Below are 23,618 nucleotides of genomic sequence, written 5' to 3' on the forward strand. Positions count from 1 at the left end.
GTATTCTCCCTGAAGCTTCCAGGGACCAGGAAAGGGACCAAGGCAGGGAGGTGTCCCTGGGGCCTGGGGGCAGACCCAGAGACCTACTGTCTGCAGGCCGCACATCCTCCTTTGGGGAAAAGGAGCCGGCAGGTCAGGGAGGTCTGTGAGCTTGGCCCTGTGACCAGCTACCTGGCTGTGCAGTCTCCGTGGCCTCTCGCTTGGGCTCTCACAGGTAAGCTGACCTTTGGCTCCAGCTCAGCTCTTGGGCGTGAGGGGTGGAGGGTGTCACTTCTGCCCTCCCCCGTGGGTCCCTGCACTTCCCATAGTGACACCTATCCTGGGGCCCATGGCAGTTGTGAGTCCACCCTCCTGTGTCCCTGCCTGCCCTGGGAGACCAGGCTGTGGACTAGCCTGGGTCTTATTTGTTCCCCTGTGCCTGGGTGCTGGTCTGGCCCCCAGCAGGCTGTCTGGGAGCACTTGCTGAGCCCAAGCAAAAAGAAGCTAACTGGGCAGAGGCCCAGTGTGGTCAGAGACCCAGGGCAGGCGCGGTCAGGAGCCTCAGTTTCCCGAAGTGTTGGCTGCCTACTTAGGCACAGGGGAAACTGCAGGTTTGCCCATTTGAGCAATATGGGACTTGAGTTCTATAAAATGCAGCTGTCAGACCAACCTGGAATTCTGTCTCTGGCTTTGGGTGTACCACTGGATTTTGGAAATTTTGGGGGGATCCATTTTGCTTTTGCTTTCTTATTCAGCAAGTTGCTCTGGCCACCCACCACTCAGGTGAATCCTTGGTAGGAGGAGCCATCCCTTGGGTTGGTGGGACCTCTTGGAAAGACAGATGGCATACAGGGAGGATGAGGAGTGGAGAAGGCTTTTGGGTTTGGATCTGATGCAAAGTGTGGTTTCTGAGTTTGGAACTAGAATGTCTCTGTGAGGATGTGGGTGGGTGGCGGGCGTGGGGATGGCAGGGGTTCAAGTTCGCTTCCTTGTATTAGGTTGAAATTTTCTCTGTTTATGAGTAAGAAGAAAAAGCCCATGTAGATGATGAGAAACACAGGCTGGAAAAGCAGAGTTTGTTTACTTATTAAATTTTCCGTAAAATAAACTAAGGTTTATAATGGAGGAACCAGCAACGGGGCACTTTGGAGGGCGAGGGAGAGTCTGACGTGAACCTCAGGTGGGAAATGGGCCAGCAGGTCAGACCCGTGTGTTTACATTAGAGCGGTCAGGTGGAGCCTGGGCGGTCAGGACGATGGGCGAGAATGGCTAGAAGGAAGTGTGTGTGCATGTGTGTGTGTGTGTGCACTTTTACCTGTGTGTGCACCTGTGTGTGTGTGCACACGGCGATCCCACCCTCCCCCCGAGGCCGTGCTCTGTGGCCGGCTGCTCTGTGATCTTTGAGGAGAGGGCAGAGAGGCAAAAGGTGCAGGCCGGGAGGGGCCAGGGCTGGACCACGCCCCCGTGTCTCACTCGGCCCTACCCCGCGGAGGTCCAGCCGCTCTCGTGGGGACTTGCCCCTGCTCTCCTGGGCGCTCACAGGCTTGGGTGGGGGCCGAAGCCCTGCCACTCTCCCGGCTCTTTCCAAGCCAGAGAGCCTGACGGGGGTCTCCCAGGCCTGATGTGGCTCTGCCCCTTCTTGACTGGGCAATCACAGCCCTTCACTTCTACCTTCCGGCCTCAGTTTCCTCGCTGGAGGAGATGCTGGTATCACCTAGGGATGAGCGTGTGTGTCACTCAGTACAGGGCCCGCACTGGGTAGGCCTCAGCAGGCCGGGCTCTTACTGCTCCTATAATATTGTTATGATAATTGCCGCCATAGGTAGAGCAGGGGTCTGCGGCGTTGTGTGCAGCTAAGCGGAGGGGTGGTGATGACAGCTGGGCTCCCCGCCTTGGGGTCCCCGGGACATTCTAGGTCCAGAGACCCCCAACTCAGGAGTGTCTGAGTCACCCAGTTAGCCCAGTGTGAGCAGCCCTGGGGGGCTGCAGTGCTTACTGGGTTCTGGCGTCAGGGACACCCTGTCCCCAGTGTGAAGCCACAGCCTGTCCACCTGGGCCACGGGGAGCCCCTGCCCCGCGCCAGCATTCTGATTTTATTGGGCTGTGTCTTTCTGTTTCCACGGGTGGCCCCCCGTACCTGGGCAGGGAAAAGCCTCTCTGTGCACCCGAACCTCGGTTGTGAGTTACTTGGGCTCCTCCGGAAGCCTGTTCCAGAACAAAGGGGCTGGAGCGAGGGAGAAGGGTAGCTGAGGAGAGACCTATTCTCAGCGACTTCTCCCTGGAGAAAACCTTTTCAGTAAACACTTCTGCAAGCAGAATGCACTGGAAAACCTGTGGCCTCATGTTTACTGTTGGCTGATGAAGCCCAGGGATTTAGGGAAGTTCTAGGCAACGCTTTTTCCTTCCCCGGTTTCAGCCATCCTTTGCATCAGCTCTCCCTACCTTCCCATTTTCTACAATCTTTGTTCTGTCTGTTTTTGTTTGTTTCTCCTGGAAGGAATAGGATGCTGTTGCCCAGAGATGCATTAGGGTCGGGTGGGTGCATAGCGCGTGCGCCTCAGTTGCTCCCTCCTTCGCCAGGACAGACATCACTTGTCGATCCCAGCACCTCTTTCCCCTGGGCGTGGCCTGGGTGCTTCAAGCTGATAGGCAGGGCAGCCACTGCTAATCGATCATGCTGGCCCTGGAGTTGAAATTTCATTTCTGTCCTGCTGGCATGACTTTCCTCTGGGGGAATGGTAGGAGGAGACACTTCCTCGAACCATTTCCTCAGCCCTTGAGGACAGCCCCTGGGGACTTGGGGTCCTTCCTGGTCATTGGACCACTGGGGGGATTTAGCCAGAGGCCTCAGCTTAGGTGCTGCAGCTGCAGAGATAATGTGTGCCCGACTGAGCGCTGGTGTGTGCCGGGCTCAGCCTGGCCGTGTTGGGCTCACTGTAGTCTCACACCTTCACAGCCAAGGCGCAGAGAAGACAAGGCTTTGGTCTCAGGTCACACACTTGGAAAGAGGCAGAGGGGACGGTTGGCCTAGCCAGTCCACCCAGGGTGCTCAGCTTTCCTCCAGGCTATGCTGCCTGGGGTTCTGCCCCCAGCCCCACCCTCCCAGGCGTCTCTTGGCTGCTTGGAGCAGCGCCCCTGGCCCAGCCCGAGGCTGAGGGTCTCCCCAGGGGCTGGGACCTGTGTCCTCTTTGGCACCTTGTTGAGATTCTTCTCTGCGCATGGTTTTATTCCCTCGTTGTCCCAGGTGTCACCTGCAGCTCTGTTGTTGCTCACGGCTCTGGGCTGGGCCGGCCCTCGCACTGACCTTGTTCCATCACGCGGCCTCCGTGGTCTCCATGGGATCCACCCCAGGGCCGTGCCCTGCTCTCTGTGCACCCGGGAGTTCCTCGCTGGTGTCAGTGGAGGCCGTGTGTTTTGATAAACAAGGGGTGGAGTTTGGGGGTCCAGTAGGAATATGAGCTGAGAGACAGGTTCTCCCCTTACCTCCTTTGTCCCACCATGGCTCTCAGTGGCGGGAGGGCCACTCCTATCTCACAGATGAGGAAACTGAGGGTCAGAAGGGACCTCAAGGCTCTGAAGTGGCGGAGGGAAGGCTGTGAGCAGGGCTCGGACTCCAGCCCTTCTCTCCTAGGCGCATGTTGCAGTGCAGTGCTTCCCTCCTGGGTAGCAAACCGGAGCCTCATCTGCCCTGGCCGTGCTCTGCCTCCCTGGGCGGTGGCCTGGCGCTCTCCTGGATTCACTCCCTCCCCCCCTCCTTTTGGGGTTCAAGGTGCCCATGTCCATGTTGCTCTTGACCTGGCTGCAGCATATGTGGCTGTTCTATTGTCCCCCCTAGACCTGACTTTGGCTGAGGGCAGGGACTGTGTCTCGTGACCTCTGTGTTCCTGATGCCAGCATCGTGCCCGGCCTGCTGGAGGGGACTGGCGGTGGCTGCTGGGTGGGCGAGTGGACAACCAAACTGACTGTTCCAGCAGACACCCCTTTGGGCTGACTTGATTGTTGTCTTGGGTCAGGAAGGCCTCAAACAAGGGCTAGGCTGGATTCTGGGAAGGGCCCCTGCCCCCAGCCTCTCTGGACAGGGTGGAGGCGGCGTTATTAACCAGCATCATAAAGCCCTAAGCCAAAGGGAGCCTGAAAACCCCCTTTCCTCTTGTTAAACGCACCCCTGCGCTTGGTCTTGCTTCGGTTAGCTTCTCCGTCTGCAGCAAGAAGGAATGGCCCTTTTATTACTTGAGCGCTTCAGGAGACCTCGAGAAAGCTGGGTGTAAATATTAGCGCCTGCCAACAGCCAGTGGCAGCAACTGCCTAATAAACTGCAAGTAAATAACGTGGCGATTAGCGAGGATTGCAGCCCCCGAGATGCTGGCCTCTGCGGAGGCAGGTCCCTTGTCCGCACCTGGGGTGGAGGCTCAGTGAAGTCCGAGGGCCCTGTGGGTGGCCTGGCTGACCATGCTGGCTCCTCTATCGGGGGAGGGGATGCCAGGCCTGAGTGAGTCTCAGTTCAAACTGTGCTGCTGAGGATGAGGCGGCCCTGGGTCCATCGCCTCTTGCTTTAAATATCTGGGCTCCCAGGTACCCCCGTGGGAAAGTAGCCTCCTCATTGTGGCATTCACGGCCTCTGGGACCTTCTGGACTCATCTCCCAGTGCTGTCCCAACCAGGCCACCTGGGACAGCCTCTGTTTGTAAAGCGCTCAGTCTGTGCCGGGCACATGTACCTGCTGTCCCAGGCCTTCCTGGTAATGCTGCCCTGTGGGTGTGAGGAGTCTGAGACTCGGGGGGTCTCTGTAACTCGCTCATGGCCACAGCTGGTGGGGGCTACTTCCTAGATGGAGCTGTGGGACAGGCTGTGCCACAACCCTGTCGCTCAGGGCTGCCGTTGCTGTTGGGTGGCTGAGCTGTGCTCAGTGCCTCTGCCCTTTGGCCTGGCCAGACTCTGCCCAGCAAGCCCCAGCCTCCCTGGGCAGCCACGGGAGCTCTGTGTACTCTGTGGGACAATCTGCCCTGGGCAGCACTCACACACGCCCCTGGGCCAGCTGGCCACGTTTATCCTCCCGTGTGCAGCGTGGGCCTCCAGGGCATGGACTGTGCCTTGCAAGTCTGTTTCAGGGTCCCAGCACCCAGGGCAGACCATGGTGCCCAGGAGGGGTCAGTGAGGGTCTGTGAATGGGGGTGTTTTTGGCGCCCCTTTGCCCACCAGAGCAGGAAGGGCACTGGCAGTGACTGGAATGAGCGCTGAAAGCTGCCCAGCCTCATGCAGGAATTCCTAGTCCCAAGGAAAGGAAGGGACAAGGGGCCCTTGGCCAGGTGAATCCTGAGAGTGGGGTCTGCAAAGGCTTATCACAGTGCAGAGGGACCCCTGAGCTGGGGCAGCCGTTCAGTCCTCGTGCTCTTTTTCTCTTTCTTTAGTATTTATACCATATTTGCTTTCATCACAAAAGGAATTTGAAGTAAACCAGGAACAGAAGCATTTAAATGATGGTGAAAGAGTAGGAGGCATACAAACAAGGGGTGGGAAAGGCTGTTCCAGTAACCACTGCAGCAGAGCATTGAATTTACCTCTGAGCTTCCTGGCAGCCTCGGCAAAAAGGGACATGTTGTGAATTCTGGTTAATTTATGACATAAAGAGCAATAGTTGAGGATAGAAAGAGTTTTGGATCAACTGCAAGCCTGGGAAGCTCCATCCCATGGATGTTTAGATAAAGCAGGGCCTTTGTCTATCATGACGGACCAGATAGTAAAGTGCTTCAGGCTCTGTGGACCAAATGGTCTGTGTTGCAACTATAAGAGTCCACCCTTATGCTTGAGGGATACATTCCAAGACCGCCAGTGGATGCAGATAGTATCAAACCCTGTATAGACTATGTTTTTTCCTATGTAGTACAGACATACCTATGATAAAGTTTAATTTCTAAATTAGGCACAGTAAGAGATAACAACAGTAACTAATAATAACATACAGCAATTATAATAATATGCCAGCCATCACTGCTCTTGTGTTTTGGAGCCATTATGAGGTCATTGAAGGGTTACTTGAACACCAGCACTGCGACAGCGCCACAGTTGATCTGGTCACCGAGAGGGCTTCCGGGTGACTAACGGATAGGTGGTGTCTGCAGCGTGGACATGGGGGACAACGGATGATTCACGTCCCGGGTGGAGCAGAGTGGGCTGGCATGAGATTTCATCATGCTACTCAGAATGGCGTGCAGTTTAAAACTGATGACTTGTTTATTTCTGGAATTTTCCACATGATGTTTTCAGACCACAGTTAACCTTGGTTAACTGAAACCCCAGAAAGTGAAACCACAGATAACAGGGAGCTCCTGCCCTCAACTCTGGCATTGCAGTGCAAGAGCGGCCGTGGACCGGTAACGAACAAGTGTGGCTGCTGTTTCAGTAAAGCCTCGTTTACAAAAACAGGCAGCCGGCCCCTGGCCCATAGTGTGCGGCCCCGAGATAAGAGTGTGAGTATCACACTGACAGGTGACTGTGATGCCATCACACGAAACATGCAGACACCTTCTCAGACTGACCCTGATAGAAGCTGGGACAAAACGTGAAGCGGAGGGTCTGGCCCTCTTGTTCTGCATCCCAGGACCTCCCTCTGCCTCTGTCCCTGGAGTGACAGAGAGCCGGTCAGGGGGCCCTGGCCCTGGCCTTGACAGACGGACCTCGCTGGCTTTACGACTGCCTGGAACCTGCTCCATGGTGCTTATGACCCAGACTGCCCCCAGGAACAGATATGTGTGCTGGAATGTTCTTTTAATTGTTGGAGGCTTAATGTAGGAATAGAAATTTCTGTGACTTCTTCTCATTACCACTTAACTCTCAGTTTGTTTATTTACCGTATTTCTGGCCTCATTCCTCGAAGGCTGGGGAGGGGTGGGAGGATGGCATCCAATGTTCCACCAAAGTCTGAGCGACTTTCTCCTCCGCTGGAAAAGGGAGCTTGTCTCAGGCTGTCACAGGTTCATGAAGCGCCCAGGGCAGGGGTTGACACACAGGAAATGCCCGGGATCAGTTTTCTCCTCTCCTCGGATGCTAATGTGGCCAATGCCTGGTCTTTGGCTGCATTTAACCAATAATTGTAGAGGTGGGAGAGGCAGCCTTCGGGAGAGTGCTTGAATTTTCTCAAACTGCATAAAACACGTATGGGGCACCCAGAGTGGATGTGAGTTCTCCATGGCCCAGCTGGCCAGGGCCGTCGTGGTTAGGATTGTCCCTGGATGCTCATTTTCAGGGCCAGACTTTCTGGCCACATCACCATGAAGAAATGGCCCAGGATGGAAGCACTGTCACCACTGACTCTTGAATTCTCTCTTGACTGCCCAGGAGGGTCCTTTCATTCCTTTAACGGCTGTTTTATTTTAATCTCCCCTTTCCCACCGCTGTGAAAGAGTCTTGTTTCCATTAAGTATCAATCATTTCATCTTCTCTTTAGAAGTAATTTAACCAGAGGTGCATTCTCCGAACACCTGCCCACAGGTGACCTGGGACCTGGTCCACCTGTTCTGTCCCAGGTGCCCCCTCGTGAACGAGCAGCAAGTCCGAGGGTCGTATTGGTGTTGTCACACCACGTGGGCTGAATATAGACCCCAAGTTACACAGCTGTGTTTTGCTTTGCCCCTGTGGCCGTACTTGTGGGTAAGTTCACGAGTTTCTTTAGGTCTCTAACACTTTTGAACAAGGAATGTGGGCCGCCCTGCGAGACAACCGCCAGGGACCCAAGGGGAGAACTAAGATGCTGGTGCTTGGTTTGTCTGAAACATCCCTTTCCTCTTTGGGCTTGAGCTCCCACTCTGCCTGGGTATGGGGGAAAGGGAAAGCTACCAGTGAGGGAGAAGGTTCTAGACCCTTGTTAGGCCCCCAGTTGCCCAGCATTGGCCCCAGTCCCCAGGAAGTGCTCAGAGGCTGCCTCTGGAATGAGCAGCTGAGGGGCCGCTGTTGGGTGTTGGCAGGATGTCAGTGGGGCATGACAGAGGTATTGTGTGTGAGTCCCCCCACCTGCCTCCCTGTGCACGTTGGGGTGAAATGCCAGGGCTGGGGGAGCAAGGGTCTGAGTCCCCATCTGCCTCCCTACCCCCGGCCCTGAGCTGTTGGGTGCTGAAATGCCTTTGGGCACTGCAGACGTGGAGAGCTCAGGTGTTCAGGTATGGGGTGGAGGGTGGGGTCACAGGTGCCGTAGCCTCTCTGCACCAACCCCAGGTGCAGGGAGAGAGATGCCTTTATTCCAGACCCCCAGAATGGCCAGTCCACAGGGTTCACCAGGGGCCCACCAGGCAGCTTGTGCATGGATCTGTCTGTAGCAACCTGCCCAGTGACTGTTCCCTTTGGCTGGCACCTCCCACCCCCATCATGATCCCTGAGACAGCCTTTTCCATTCCAAGACCAGGCTCCAACTGAGCAGGGTCCCAGAACACCCACACTGCAGGTGCTGGGCAGAGCCTGGAAGGCTCTGGCTTAAAGACCACCAGGAGGAAGCCCTTCTCCCATCTGCAAGGGCTGGGAGGACTGGGGGCGGTGGTGCCTGGATGCTGCTCACCTATTGATGCTTGTTGGCTCACAGGTGGGGGCTCAGAGGGGCTGGGGGTGCTGCGATGAGATTAGGCCCTGAGAGGCAGAGATGGTTGGACCTACACAGCTCTCTGTCCCTACCTGTGTGAAAGGCCCCTCTGTGCTGGGCTGCAGTGAAGCTGTCAGCATCTGGGCTGGGGGGGCTCCCTTCCTAACTGCATCCTCCCCTGTCCAGCACAGAGCTTGGCACAGAAGTCACACTCAGTAGACCCATTTGTGCAATGAAAGAACAAAGAATGAGTGGGTGAATGAATGAATTGAAAGAATGAGTGAATGAGCTTCTTGTGGGCAGGGGCCTTCCCAGGATGCCCACAGACCTGGCACACAATAGGTGCTTAGGAAGTGCTTGTTCAACCAGTGAACCGGTTAGAGCCCACTTTTCCCTTTCATCCGCACTGCTGGAACGTGTGGGCTTTTTCTTTCGCTGACCTCTTTGAACTGCCTCTGAGGGATGACAGCCAGGGCTTCAGCGTCCAGCGCGCTGCTCATCTCAGACGCACACGCCAGCATCCGCTGCTTAGACGGTCCTGGCGCTCGAGTGAGATCTTTTCATCGCAGAAGCATGGCTCTGTCCTGGGGCTGCAGGTGCCATTCCCTGCCATCCCAGTGGTAGGATTTGCAGGAGCAAAGGTGGGGATCCTCTGTTTGCTGCCTGCTCATGTGGCCCTCGAGGCCTGTCTGCTCACTGAGGCCACTTGGGACGAGAACGGGGCCAGGTGCAGTGGTCGCTGCCTCCTGTTCCGTGGCTGGGGAGAGCTCCTTCCCGTCCCTGGGCCTCAGTTTCTCTTCCAGGAATGGGAGTTGAGATAACGTGGGGAAGGTCTCAGCCGCGTGCCACGGCGGGTGTGGGCACTGAACGTGGAGGACGGGGATGAGAGGACGCTGTGCAGCTCTTTGAGGAAACAGGTTTTCACTGGCCGCCCCTGCCCCATGGCACTTGGGCTGCGAGGCCCTGGAGTTTTGGTGCAGGTTTTGCATTAGAGCCGTCTGGCCTGATTCCCTTCCTGACCAGAGAGCCAAGGCCAGAGACGGGAAGAGACACTTCCAGGTCACTCGGCAGGGGTGGGACTGTGTGAGACCCCAGGCCTGTTCCGTTGGCACCAGGCTACCTCTCTGTCCTCCATGGTGAGTGAGGCTGGACGAGGCTGGGCCAGGAGGTCAGGGAACCCTGCAGCGGTGAGGGCTGCTGGACTTGGGCTCCGGTGGCTGAGGGGTGGCCTCTCCTGCCTCAGCCAGGGAGAGAGCCCAGACGGAGCCCGACAGCCGTCTCGTGCCCTCCCGGCCCCGTGAGTCCTCAGCTCTGCCCCCGGAGTTGTCGTGGGGCTTAGGAGGCAGCTGTTTTGTTAGTTATTGTCCTGCCCAGGCTAAGCCGTCCTCTTCTACTGCAAGGTACATTTTCAGCCGGTCACCGAGTTGCTGCCGAACACCTTCACAGTGATGGATGCGCGAGAGGGGAAAGTGTCTGTTCCTTCTCCCGGGGTGGATCTATTAAAAAAGAAAAAAATTTTAAAAAGATATATACCGTATATGAAGGTTTCAGAAGGAAAAACGAGTGGCTCTGGTGCCCATGGGGTGGCTCATGTATCTGGCTGGTGCCGTCTGCTCATTCCTGCCTGGCGTGTGCTTGAAGGCGCCCGCAAGCCCAGGGCTGTTGTGGGTACCAGGAATGCAGAGGGAAAGGGTGCAGCCCCCGGTGCGATGGCGGAGGCTCTTCGGGGACCTGGCAGTAGCCAGCGATGGCTCAACGTCAGGGTGCCTAGGACAGGGCGCAGAGAGGAGGCCGGGGTGGCTGCTGGCAGCAGATCCAGATGAACACAGGGCCAGCGCCAGGGAGCAGCCTTGTCGTGGGAGGCTGGGGGCTTTCAGCTGTGTGACCCTGAGTAAGTCCCTTCACCTCTCTGAGCCATAGGTTCCTCATCTATAGGCGGGAGGAAGCACCTCCTGGGGCTAAGGAGGATGATGGTGGTGATGAGGATGAGGATGAGGATGATTCCTGTCTCAGTGAGTCATTGCAAGGCTCACATAGGGGTCTAGACGAGAGTGTTCCTAGTGCACCGGAGCATGGCCCTGTCATCATTTGTGCCCCTCCCCCTTAAAATAGTGTTTTAAATGTTAATTGTGCGTAATAACTTTTCAACCACTGATCAGCTTTAAGCAAGCAGTTGCGGGTCAATTTGTTTCTCAGCCATTCTTTACAGTGAACCTTGGTTTTGCTTCCAGGGATAGAAATTCCTGGCTAGAGCTGCATTTTCCTCTGTAGAAATATTTTCTCGGGCCACTGGCCACTTCCCTTGGGGAACTGGGTGCCTGCGGTTTTGATCCTGCTCTTAGGAAAATGCTGGGGGCTGGGAGAGTTGGGGTGGTGTGTGTCCACTCCCCGACCTACTGCAGGGCCCTGGCTTCTCCCACCATGCTGGCCCTGGCTGTGCCCACTTCCTTATGCCAGCAGTCTGGCCTGGGAGGACACAGGACGGGGAGGCCAGACTCCCTCCGGCCAGCCCATGGCCCGCTGGGAGGCCACTGCACATTCGTTTTGGGTCAGCAAATACTGGCTGAGGGCTGCTCCCCAGGCCCTGGAGGTGAGCCACACACAGGCTCTGCTCTCTCTCTGGAAGCTTCTTTCCAGGACTTGCTGGTTCTGATTCCGCCTAGGGTTAGCCCCAGCATCAGCTGTGCCAGCCGCCTGCCTCATGCCAGGGACATGTGACTGTTGGCGGGGAGGGCAGTGACCCAGGCCGTGGAGCAGGCATTTGCGGGGAGTGGGTCCAGGGCTCTGGCCGTGACCAACACAGATTCCTGTGCCTCACTGCTTCCCTGGGCCCAGGCAGAGATTTTCCCCACCTCTTTGGGGGACAGATGCCTGGGCCCCTCCAGCGGAGGCCTATTGTGTTGGAGGGTTTCCGGATGGCTGTACACCCCTTGCCCCGAGATCTCCGGCACTGCCGTGTCCCCTTGTCTCTGGCTGTGGGTACTGCTGGCCTTTTAGTGCTTGGCGCTGGCTCAGCTGTGGGCTTTCTGGGTGGGGTTGATAGAGATGCACATGGGGTTTCAGCTGGGTCCTCCCCCCCCCGCCCTGCCCCCGCCACTGCCCCAATGGGTGGAGCTGGTGCCCGCTTCAAGCTGACCCTGCCTGGCCTTTGGTGCCGGCAGTGGACTCTGCTCCCTGCCTCGGACCCGAAGCACCCTGAAAGCACAGGTGGGCCTCAGGGGTTTCACTGTGCCCTGCTCTGCGTATTCACAAGATTGTTTAAAAAGAAGACCAGAGTTCCGTGTGTGCGGTGGAATTTGGTGCCTTTGGAAGCCGAGGGATGGAGAAGTCAGGGGGAGCTCTTTCACAAGAAATAGACGCTCGTGCCTTGGGATTTGGGGAAACAGAACTGACGAGGTTTTTTTTTCCTTCCCAGGCACTCCGTATTATTAAGACACTCTGTCTTATAAGGGATGTTGGATAATTAATCCTGTGGCGAGGCAATAGCAACAAGCGTTGGAATATATTTAAATAATGAGGAAGTTCTTTAATGTGGACCCATAAAATAATTGTGGGCCGGTGGCGGGAAACAGAGAGGATCTGTATTTATTGAAATGTACTTTTTCCCTTCGGAGGATGGGCTTTTTTCTTTTGTGTACGCACATGCACACGCACATGCACATGCACACGCACAAGCACACGCACACGCACACCGAGCATTTAGCCAGAACCCTGCTAAGTCTTCTCCCTTTTCAGTCGAAAAGAATCAATTATGCCTCGTGGTCGCTTTCCAAAAACCACTTTTGATTGTGTGATTTTGTTTCAGTCGAGAGCGCTCCAATCAGCCCCTCAGAAACAAGAAGGGGGAACGAACCCTCTCACCAATATCTGGGCGTCTGTGTGGATGGATGCTCAGCCGTTAAGAATATTGACAGCAATCAGAATTCCTCGGCTGTTGAAACTTTGCCTGTAATTGAACTGGGAAAGGTAAACCCAGATTCAGGGCTCTGCACGCTGTAATTGCAATAATTTAATTTAGCTATTTAACCTGTAATTCAGTGGTATTTATTAAGGAGCATGGGAGAAAATGAGGCCATTAGGAGCCAGAGATGAATACATTGAAATGAAAATGAACACTTCTAACTGCCAGTTGACCTTCGGTTTGTAGCAGTTTTTATTAGGCTGGTCACGGTAATTACCAGGACGTGAATCAGGGAGGAAAAGTGAATAATTCAGTAATGAACATTTTTATTCATTATCTCACATTTTCAGGAAGCGGGTAAGTATGGCAAAAGTACCAGCTACGCCCTCTTTCTGTTTGTTTTTTTTTTAAAAAAATGATTGTTTGTGGACACGTGGCCCCATGCAGAGCATCATTCTGTGGCAAGGGGGCTGGTGTCCGGGCCGTCCGAGAGAGGCACCCTGGTGTGTCGTTGGCACTGGGCGTGCCTGTGGGTGCACTGGGGGACAGAGGTCAGAGTCAGCCTGGGAGGGCTGAGGAGTCGAAAGCCTGCCAGCCCCAGCTGGGGAAGGTTTTTCCAAAATTATTGATTAAACAGAAAGTTTGTTTTTGATATGATGACCAAAGGTGGCACCAAACAGGTGTTCTCATGCTGTTAGGGTTAGCCCCGGCAGGCTGAGCGCTAAGTGGTGCAGTGTTTGGAGGGCTGGGCTGCAGCTGGAAGTGTGTAGCAAGGTCTCTCATACCCTTTGGCCCTGGAATTCTGCTTCCTGGACTAGCCAGGGGAATGCAGAGGATCACGTGTGTACACCTGCAGCGGCCTTAAAATAGTGGAAAATTGGAAGCAAGTAGATTCCAGTAGGAGGAGAGTGGTGAAATGAACTATGTCCCAGCCATATGAAGGAACATTACACAGCAAATAAAAATAATCATGTTGAGGCATTTCTAATGATGTGGGAAAACGTCAAGAGAGCAAAGCACACATCAAAACTGTATGCAGTAAGAGCTCTAATGCTTGACGTCTGTGTGTTCTTGTCTGTCTAAATCCATAGGGAAGGGATGGAAAGGAAACATCAACTTGTTAACAGAAGTTACTTTGGTGGGTTCTGTTTTCTTCCGTATCCTTGTCTGTATCTGTAAAGTTTTCTACAAGAAGACCATGTTCCTTGAAAATCAGCAAACGAGGTGACGTTGATCTCAAAAGTCAAAGTGACTTTTGCTCATTGGAAAGGGCAGTGTCTAGCTGGGCCCCCTGCATCGGCAGCCCCTGCCAAGCTTGTGGTTTCGTGACCTCCTCCTTCTGCTTCCCAGAAAACCCTTCAGCCCTTTGGTGTAACAGGGGGTGCTCTCGAGCACACTGTGTCAGCCCGGCGATGTTGGACAGCTTCCCGACGCAGCGTGGCGTCCGTGTGTGGTTGGAAGGCATCTTCTTTTTCCTGCTCAGATTTCCATACCCTGCTTGAGGCCCCACACCAGGGAGTCGGGGCTCTGCATGGGGCCCAGACCCTCCTCTTCTGGGGCTGAGGGCACATGGTCCAGAAGAGGGGACACTCGGTGAGGATGGTCCCCCTGTGCCCAGCTGTTGAGTTGATGGCCCCAGTCGGAGCCTGAGCGCCAGCCGTCCGCCCGGTCTCTGGCTGTGGTCATTTCCATTCAGATAGAGACGTTAGAAATAATCATATTCTGTTCGTGCACCGAGGAGGAGCGAGTGTGGGGTATGTATCTTGGTGTTGTCAGAAGAGCCTTATTAGATATGAGGATAATCCCCCCTCCCTGCAGCAAGGTCTTCATTTCCTCCCTGGACTGGCCCCTGCCACCCTCTGACACCCAGAGGAACGAGAGGCTTGCCTCGTGAAAAAATTACTCTCTTTCCAATTTTCAATTTTCCAACTTCACTCATTTTCTTTATTAAGTGCAGTATGGATATTGGAAAGAAAGAAATAAAATGACAGCTCTGCCCTGAATTCAGAGTGTGGGACCCTACTTTGCATACTGACTTCCGCTGACTGGTAAGAGGGGGGCGGTGTCTTTAGGCCCCTGGGCAGTGCCTGGCACACACTGGGCCCCCAAAGATGTGCCCTTCCTCCCTGCGGGCCTCTTCTCACTCCGCTGCTCATTGCTTCTGACCTGCTGCCACCAGCTGTATCTCTAGACGGTGCCCTAAAACGAGATGACTGTTAGCAGAAGGCTCTGTCGCGTAGCCTGAGAAGGGTGCAGGCCGGGGAGGTGGAAAGATGTGCATGGGGCATGGGCCTTGGTTCCGGGTCTTGGGCCTCAGTTCCTTCACTTGTTGAGAAAAATAGGTATCATCCCAGGTGGAGAATAAATTTCCCGAGATTATGTGTGCAAAATTTTCAGGTCGGGTTCCCAGCACATGGTAGGTTCTTGGTAAATGCTCCCTTTCCTCCTTCCAGCCCTAGGCCCCAATATTACCAGGATTAGCACGGTAACTGTAAGGCCCACCTAGCTGGTGTGCATCTGATGCCACCTTGGCTGAGAAAACAGTGGGCTTCTGAGGGGCTCAAATGAAAGAGCTCGGCTTTCAAGGTGCCTCCTATGGCCTTTGAAAGCATTTTGATTTTTCGAATGGATGGGTGCACATGCTCGCTGCACACAGACCTTCTGTTTTATTTGCAAGGACCGTGAGATCTCTTTACCACGTTCCCCTCTCTCACAGGGGGACGCAGGGGTAACATTTCCCCCAAGTGCAGCTGACCAGGTCGACCAGGCTTCGGTTCCCTGGAGTCTTGGGAGCATTTGTCAAGACAGCTGCAGACAAGGAATGTCAGGGAGGATGAGCCGTTCTGGAAAGGCCGTGGCCCGGGACCTTTTGCTGGACGCCCACTGTAACCAGCTTTGACCGCAACTGTTAGAGAGGACATGGAGCTGTCTCCCTGCAAAACAGGCTGGCCGGCCCGGCTCAGGAGAGCGCAGGGAGAATGCCAGGACATTGCGGTCTTCATGTTGGAGAAACAGCTAGGACACCCTCCATCCTCCATTTTTTTTAGGGTCCAGAAGAGGGTATCACGGCGCTGTGTCTCAGTAGCCACCGTGAGTGCAGTGAGGCTGTCCTCTGTCCCCGCTTGTGTGGAGGAACTTTGGAACCCTTCCTCCCCCTGGTTGCCTGGTTACAAGCTCATCTGTCACGTGTTCCCCAAGAAGGGGGCTTGGCTGGGGAGATTCGGGCGGGGGTGGGGGCCGTCGGGAGATAGTGTCTGCTGTTGGGAATGCAGTGAGCACATTCGATCATATCTAATTCCCATTTATACTACGCCGGACAGCCCTACTGCCCAGCTGCCCTCTCGAAGCCTCAGACCCTGGGGTTTTTTTGACGCATGAATGAAGACTGGGAAGTGGGCCAGCACTTGGCTCATGGGCTTCTTCATCATTTATTAGCTTCTAGTTTTAATTGTTTCCCGACTTCTTTCCAGATATTTATCTAGGAAGAATTGTCAGTTCTTGCTGCGCCGTGCAGACGTGCGGGGCGGGCGCCGACTGCAGAATTTTAACGGCTCTTCTGGGCAGCGGGCAGGAGGGCCACTTCAGTGCAGCCCAGCAGGTGTTGGTTGAGTACCTGCTATGAGTCAGATGGTGCTGGGTGGTGAAGGGACACAGGAATGACTAGGATGAGGCTCCCACTCTGGGGAGGCCCGCCCTCCTGGGGAGCAGGATGCTATCTCAAGGAAACTTATATACATTCCTTTTTGAGTGCCGCCCATGCTATAGGACCTGGATGGTTGTGAGCTGTGTGGCCTCAGGCAGGTTGCTTTACCTCTCTGAGCTTGGGTCCTCCATCTGGAATCCAATGTAGACGAGCCTCATAGGGTTAATGAGGACACGCTGAGGCACTGGGGGGTACTGAGCCCAGGGAAGTGTCCTGGTCACGGGGGTGTGGGGTGGGGTGGGGCGAGGATGCCGTCTGTCTTCTGTGTTCTCATCTCATCTGTGAAATGGGGCTCTGCGAGGAGCCCCACAGAGGAGGGCTGGGGAATGCTGGGGAGCCACTGGCAGCTTCCCTTCCTTCTTCCAGAGGATCCCAGGGTCACAGTGACCACCATGTTGGTGTTTGTGGTGGGTTTGGTGAGTGGGACTCGGGAGAGCAGCTGAGGAAGCCAGGCTCGGCTCACTGAGAGCACCTCTGGGCTTTAGGTGCTTTTCAGTCCTCTGACCACCTGTGCTAGGAGGTGTCCGAAGACTCGAGTTCCCGCCCCAGCCTCGTCCTTGAGCAGTGCAACCTTGGGAAGTCCTTTCTGTGCACCAGGAAGCCTCAGTTTCCCCATCTGTGCACTTTGAGGAGTGGCTTCTGCGAGCTAAGGAGACTTGCTGGTGGAAGGCCTCACGTTTCCTGCCCTTTATTTGGTCACTTGGTTGCCTTGGGCAAATGCTGTTCGGTCACGGTTCTGCTGCTCAGGTGCTGCATGCGGGGCCTGTCCGCTGCCCTGGGGGTCGTTACTACCGAAGGCCGTCTGCTCCATGCTTAGGACCGGTCCTCCAGGCCTGGGCCCGGGCACCTTTGCTGTAGGGCCAGCCACAGAATCTCTTTGAATCGCACTTTTCTTCCCTAAACGAGAGGGAGAATATTATTGATAGCCTCCTCTGGGGGCTGTTTTACAGACTGACAGATTCAGACAAGTCAAACGCCTTGCCTGGAGTTGACCAGGTAGTAAGAGTCATTTGGAATAGAAACCTGTAGCGCTGAGTCCCTGGCTCTGGCGCATGGAGCAACACTGGACGGGGCTCTGGTGGCCCAGAGGGCAGAAGCCTGTAAGGGCTGAGCACCGGCCGTGTCCGCTGGGCCTCTTCCTGGCCCTGCCACCAGTGTGGAAGGTTTGTCCGGGAGCCCCGGCTCCCTGGCAGGCCCATCCTGCCACACCTGGGTGTGTTTTCTGAGCCAGTGCAGTCCAGGGAAGGCTTTGGCTGTTCACCGACTGTTATGACAGCAGTGTTTCTTGTGCTGAGGGTCTGAGGAGGGGGGACAGGTGCCCAGGTGGTGCCCTGCCACCAGCGCTGAGCGTCCTGATTTTGCTGCTTCTCCACCATGTTTGGGAGAAGTGTGAAAACCCTGATGCTTCGTGTGCGGGGACATACACGTTTCTCACAGAATTCCCATTTCCTTGGAAATTGTTGAAGTTGCCACTTGCTTTGGGGCCGTATCGGTTGGCGGAAACCATCTGAACCTCAGCACCCCGTTCTCGCTGACAAGCACTGGCCTGAGGGTGGCTGTGGGGAAAATGACAAAATCCCTCCGACTTGTCAGCTTGCTTCTTGGACGTGAGTCTAAAAAACCCGTTTTAGATCTGGGGTTTTTAAAAGACAGACCTCTTCTGAAATTTCACCCAAAGTGATTTGAAGCAGAATTATCAGAGACTCGATTGAAAAGTGGTGATCTCAAACCCTCTTCACGGTCTGGGCCAGAACTTCAGTTAATGGTGTACGATTGTTTCTTCACATAGTTACACGTATTATCTTAGATTTGGGTTTAATCATTTGTTTTATTTTATGTTTTTTAAGAAGGGAAACATTTTTACAGAAAAAAGTGGTAAGAGGACAGGGGGGAGGTCACCCCTTTGCAGCTGGAATCTGAGTTCCCCGGCATGTTGTGCCAAGTTGACGGCTATTATTCCCTCAGAAAATAATGTCCCTTTTTTTTTTTCTACTTCCTTTTAACATTCTGCCCTTGGCATCTGTTCCAGGCATTGTGGACGAACGTAGACTGTGTTCTGACAATGGGTTAAAGCAAGCACTTATTGAAAAGCATTCTCTACTTAATTACATTTCCTTCTTCTGGAAGCTATTTTAATTTTTTTTTATAATCACATGTTAATTGTGTATTAGCGGGGCCTTTCTGATTAGTTGAAAACATAATGAAACCTTTGTAAACAACACACAGAGAAAGAAAGAGGAACGTGTGAAACAGAGACAGTGGTGATGCGCCAGTTCTAAGAGGCCGAAATAACTACATTTCTTGATGCCGGGGAGGGGCGGAAGTTGTACCTGGAAGTCCCCTTTTTGATTGACAGCGCCCTGATGGGGCCGGCCAGCCGGTGGCTGCTGACCGTGATGGAGAAGGGTTTGGTTATGAGTGGTCTCCTTTTAGTCCCTCCCAGCCCCGTCCTGCTGTCTTTCACTCATTCACTCACCCATTCACTAACTCATTCATTCATTCACATTCTTACCACTAAGTAGCTTTGTCTATTGAGCGCCAACCAGATGCAAGGCTCTTCACAGGCAGGCTCTGGCATCCTCCCCCCACCCTCAGTACAGGTGTTATCCCCATTCGTGGAGAAGGAGCCGGAGCTCAGGGTTGAGCCCGCTCATTCATGTTCTGCCAAGGCTAGGGAGCAGCAGAATCAGATCTTTCCAGGCCACGGCTCCAGAGGGATTCCAAGGGAGCCGTGTTCCTTCCCGTCCAGACTTCAGCAGGCCTGGACACACCTGGTGCCCGTCGGGGCAGCAGGCAGGTGGAAGCAGCTAGCTGGGGCCGGGCCTGTGTGTGTGGCCAGGGCGAGGTGAAAGGTAGCATGCTGCTGTCCCCAGAACGTGCCGGCATTGTTTTATTTTTCTGCCTTTTAACGAGAGCCACGTTTCTTGATTGAAAGCACCAGCCCCAGTTCACAGTCCCTATTGTGGCAAGTGGGGCCCCGAAAGCCCTGCTCTGTTCCCCATTTAAAGGGCTGGGCTCACAGGGGTTTTGCAGTTCCCAGGCTGTTATTAGGGAAGCGTGGCTGGGGCGCTTAAAATGAAAGTGCTACTGTATGCGAGAGCCAGGTTCACCGTGCGCGCTCCAAGGAAACGCTGCCAAGACAGTATTATGAACAGCCGCCAAGCAAAACACACGCATTCCGTCCAGTGGAGCCAGCTCACTTCTGCAAATAGAGGAAAAATTGACTTTCTGATTTGGAGTGTTTCTACAACTAAGAAGAATCACTCCAGTGATTGTTCTAAAAATATTCCGGAGGCAGCACGTTCTTGAAGGCCTCGGGATTCTGAGCGTCCCTTAATTGTACTTTTTATGTAATCTCTTTGGGTCGTGTTTAAAAAAAAAAAAATCACTTAAGCTTGCATGGTCATCCTACCCCGCCCCCCGCCCCCCCCCCCTACAGACACACAAGTATTGCTGCAGTGTGAAAGCGCAGTGTACGCAGCAGAAATTGTATTTTTATCTCTTTGACTTCAGGAAGTATATTTGGGTTTTCATCTCCTGCAGCCGCTGTTGCAAGGCTCACAGCTGAGCCGCGGAATCTAGGGCAGCCCCTGACAGCCCTGCTTAGTGGCTGGGCCCAGCTCTGGAGGGAGGGGTCCAGCACTCGGGGGGTTTTTTGGTGGCAGGGGCTGCTGACACATGCAATGCCCCGTTCCCTCTGTCGGTTCAGGCTGCCGCTCCCCTTCCCAAGGCAAGGAGCTCCCTAGGAGCCCTGGAGTCACGGCTCCAGGCAACTCTGGAATTCAAATGATTTCGACAATGATGAAATTGACTGGGATTCCACAGTTCGTTTATTGCCAAAAGTAGATGATGTGGGCCCCTCCTCCTCGGTCTTTGCAGTTCTCTCCACCCCTTCCTCCCCCCTTCTCCTCCCTTTCCGACTCTCTTTCTTACTCCCTATTCCCTGCGTTTTCCCCTCAGTCTGTTTTGTTAGACTAGGGGCAGTGCCCACAAGGAAGCCAGCATTTAAGTTGAAGGGTCTGGCCCGGGGCTGCCCACTCTTGGGACAGTTGAGATTTGGGACTGTCCTGTGCATTGTGACGTTGTAGGATGCCAGTAGCACCCCCAACCCCCTCAGCTTTGACAGTCTAACATGTTTCAGATATCACCAGAAGTCCCCTCGAGAGGCAAAATAGCCCTCAATTGAGAACCAGTGGTCTAGCCTGTATTTCCAAACTAGCAACAACCAGAAAAAGGCCTGGGGAATATTAGTGTCTATTTTTAGGTTAAAGAATAACCAATAATAACAGGGTGGAATCAGAGGCCTTGGAAATTAGGAATTGAATTCCCACTGTTGCATTTTACCTCCAAAGCATATATATTTTTTTTACTTTTTATTTTTATTTTTGAAGACAGGGGTCTTGCTGTTTTGCCCAGGCTGGACTCGAACTTGTGATCCTCCCACCTCAGCCTCCCAAGTAGCTGGGACTGCAGGCTCCCACCACCTTGGCCAGCTCCCAAAGCATATTTTAAAAAGAAGTCACAGGGTGACCCTGGTTTGTCACCGATGTGGGCAGCAGGAGTCAGGGTGGTCAGCTGTATGTACCCTTACAGTCCTACCTGCAGGAGTTAGAATGGCCAGGTGGGTCGGACGTCTGTACCTTCAAGTACTCACTCAGTTTTCCTCTAAAAAATTTCCCATGCTGAGCTAAGACAACTCTGCTAGAATTAGGTTACTGAAAGTCTTCCTGGTGACCGATCACTTTTGAGGAATTTGCCAGAGATTTTGGCAATGCACTCTGACACTTTCTGGGTTTTGAGGCCCTTCTTCCCTCCCTCCCTTCCCACCTCCCCGGACCTAGCCTGCTCACAGGCAAGCACCTCGTTTAAACGACATATGCTATAACCATTTACAAGAATCATGTTATGTGGCTTTAAATGTTGACTCATTACGGGAGCTCCCAGTAGGGTCAGGTGCCAGATGTCATTGCATCCATCAGCAAACCCATCTTTGAGAACTCTAGACTTGGGTGGTCAGCGGGTATTGTGCTGGGCTTCCCCCTGTGACTGTGTGAGAGTGACTTCCCAGGCTCAGCCAACACCCATGCTTCTGCGGGCTGCTCCCTGCAGCCTTGAGGTGCTCCAGCCATGTGGAATTCACAGAACTGTGCCTTCCCTGGGGGCCTCCCGCTCCAGGCTGTGCCGTTAGGGCTGCGGTTCTCCAGCCCAGCCTCCCATGCCGGTGCACATTTCCTCCTGCCCCTTGTTGTTGGTGATGCTTTCATCCTGCCCTCATGGGGCGGGTGGGCAGTGCTGTTTTGAGAGCCAGTTGGCACGGCTCACTGTGGGTCACAGTCTGGAGCTGGTGCCACGGTTGGGCCTAGCTTTCGAGTCGCGGTTCTGGGGCTGTTGGTGTTTGGAGAGGGGCTGTGTTAGGAGCATGGGTGTGACTGCTCCTTGACATTATTCCCCCACCCCCCGGGTGTGCATGTGTGTGAGCACATGGACACGCACACACACCCCTGCATTTTTGTGTGTGCGGGGGCCGGGGGGGGCTCAGTTTCTTCTGTGGCCTCCTGCGGTGATGTTTGGTACCTCTCTGAGTCCTCTGATTTTCTCATTGCACCAGGCAGCTCGGCCGTGCATCCGGGCCCCCCAGAAACTCCGACACTGTCAGGCTGTGCCTGGCGAGGATGACCACGTCCCCGGCTGGCGGCAGCGGGCTGGAGGAAGCTTGGCACCGTGGCAGAGGCAAAGCGCCGCAGAAGTGCCGCAGGTTTTTCATATGGAAATGTGAAATAATGGGGTGATTAAATAGAGCTGTATATTAAAGTACATCTGACATTAGAATTACCATAATGTGCTGTAGCCTTAGGCTGAGTACTTTATTTGCCATCTGCGTCGGCCCAAAATCCCCCGGGGAAGCGCTAAAATATTCTGAATAAACTCAGCTCGAGTTCTTATTGAGAGTAAAATACCATTTGTGGCACGTCGTATTGATTCGTCTTAATTGTGGTGCAGAAAAGAACATTCACTGGCTGATGACTTTTGTGCTCGGTGACAAGCTGGCTGGAGTTACTCTAGCACTGCAGTTGGTTAACCTGGGCTGACGGCGGCCGCGGCCAGGCGGGCACCTGGGCTCCAGCCTCGGGAGCCGCAGCGCCACCCCCACTTGGGCGGGCACGGCACAGCTGGGGCTCCCCACGGCGCCCTGCCCTCCTGGGGAGAGGGTGGGGAGAAAGGCACCCATGGCGGGCAGAGGAAATTCACACTCCACCCCGCAGGCCTCTCCCCATGCCCGGCCTCGTCTTCTTGGTCTCCCCGGAACAACCCAGAAGCACTGAGTAGCTGGGGAAAGAGGGACCTCAGCCGCAGCTGCAGCCGCAGCCTCTGCCCTTGGTTGGAGAGATGCACTGTGCATATTTAAGGAAAGAAAACTAAAAAAGAGAGAGGAAAAAAAAGGAACGGAAAGGAAGAGGAAAAGAACCCACTCACCTAGGCAAACGCACGCTCGGTTGGGCACCGGTTGGTGGCCGTGGGCCCCAGTAATGCTCCCTGAACCCCTTTGCGGGGAAATAACTTGCAAAATGCATTCGAGATAAAAGGGTTGTCAGTGGGAAAACACTCAGTGATCCAAACAGTGCTCCCCCATTCATAAGGTCCAGCTTTTACCCTATAATTGCCTATCATTATACACAATTTAAATATTCAAACATTCTCCACAAACCCTGGGCTAGCATGTTTTTATTACAAATTCAGAACAAGGGAATAACCTTTAACTTCAGAGACAAATGAGACAAATTTACAAGTGCATATCTGCTGTTTTCTTGTGCTTTATCAATCCCCGCGGACCGGAACACTTTTGCTCTAACACCACTCAGAACAATATACATATATTACGACTTGTTTGTGGTGCGTCGGTAATGAGTCCCCTCTGCATTAGCTAACCTATATAACTCGGCGTCGCGCTCTCCATAACGTCAATTATCTCCTCGGAGCTAAACGTACACTCCATTAAAACGAGATTTACTGCCCCTGCCACACTTCTTGGGGCGGAATGTAGAGATTTTTGTGGATTTAAGGAAAGGAAGGATGGAGCCTTGCCTTGAGAGGGAAGTCGTGAATTATGGAATAGGGAGAGGTGGCTCGGAGCGTGCGGGGGGAGGCTCAGGCCCCACGTGTGAGCGAGAAAGGCGGGCGCACGCGGGCACACGGGGTACCCTCTCTCACACCTGCAGCCCGGCCCGCCTTTCCTAGTGCCCTCTTTATTGGTCCATTAAGTGACGAGGAGGGCCTGCTCTGTGCTTCTCTTTCACGTTCTTTGCGAAATTCCTGTCCCCAGAGTTCTAGAATCCTTTCAGAGAACTCCCCTGTTGGGTGGGGTGGGGTGGCGGGAACAAAACCACGAAAATGAGTTCAGCTCACAGCCCACCAAACCCCACCGGGACATGCAGGCCCTTTCCAGGGAAGCCTACAGAAAGCAGATTCCAA

At 54.2% G+C, this 23,618-nt stretch overlaps 1 protein-coding gene across 5 annotated transcripts in view; it reads left to right on the forward strand.

Moving 5' to 3' along the window:
• Window positions 1–23,618, forward strand: part of BCL11B (BAF chromatin remodeling complex subunit BCL11B) — a 94,923-nt gene that overhangs the window by 54,582 nt on the left and 16,723 nt on the right. The gene's annotated exons all lie outside the window — the stretch shown is intronic.

The sequence above is a fragment of the Lemur catta genome, chromosome 1, assembly GCF_020740605.2.
Source record: "Lemur catta isolate mLemCat1 chromosome 1, mLemCat1.pri, whole genome shotgun sequence".
NCBI lineage: Eukaryota > Metazoa > Chordata > Mammalia > Primates > Lemuridae > Lemur > Lemur catta.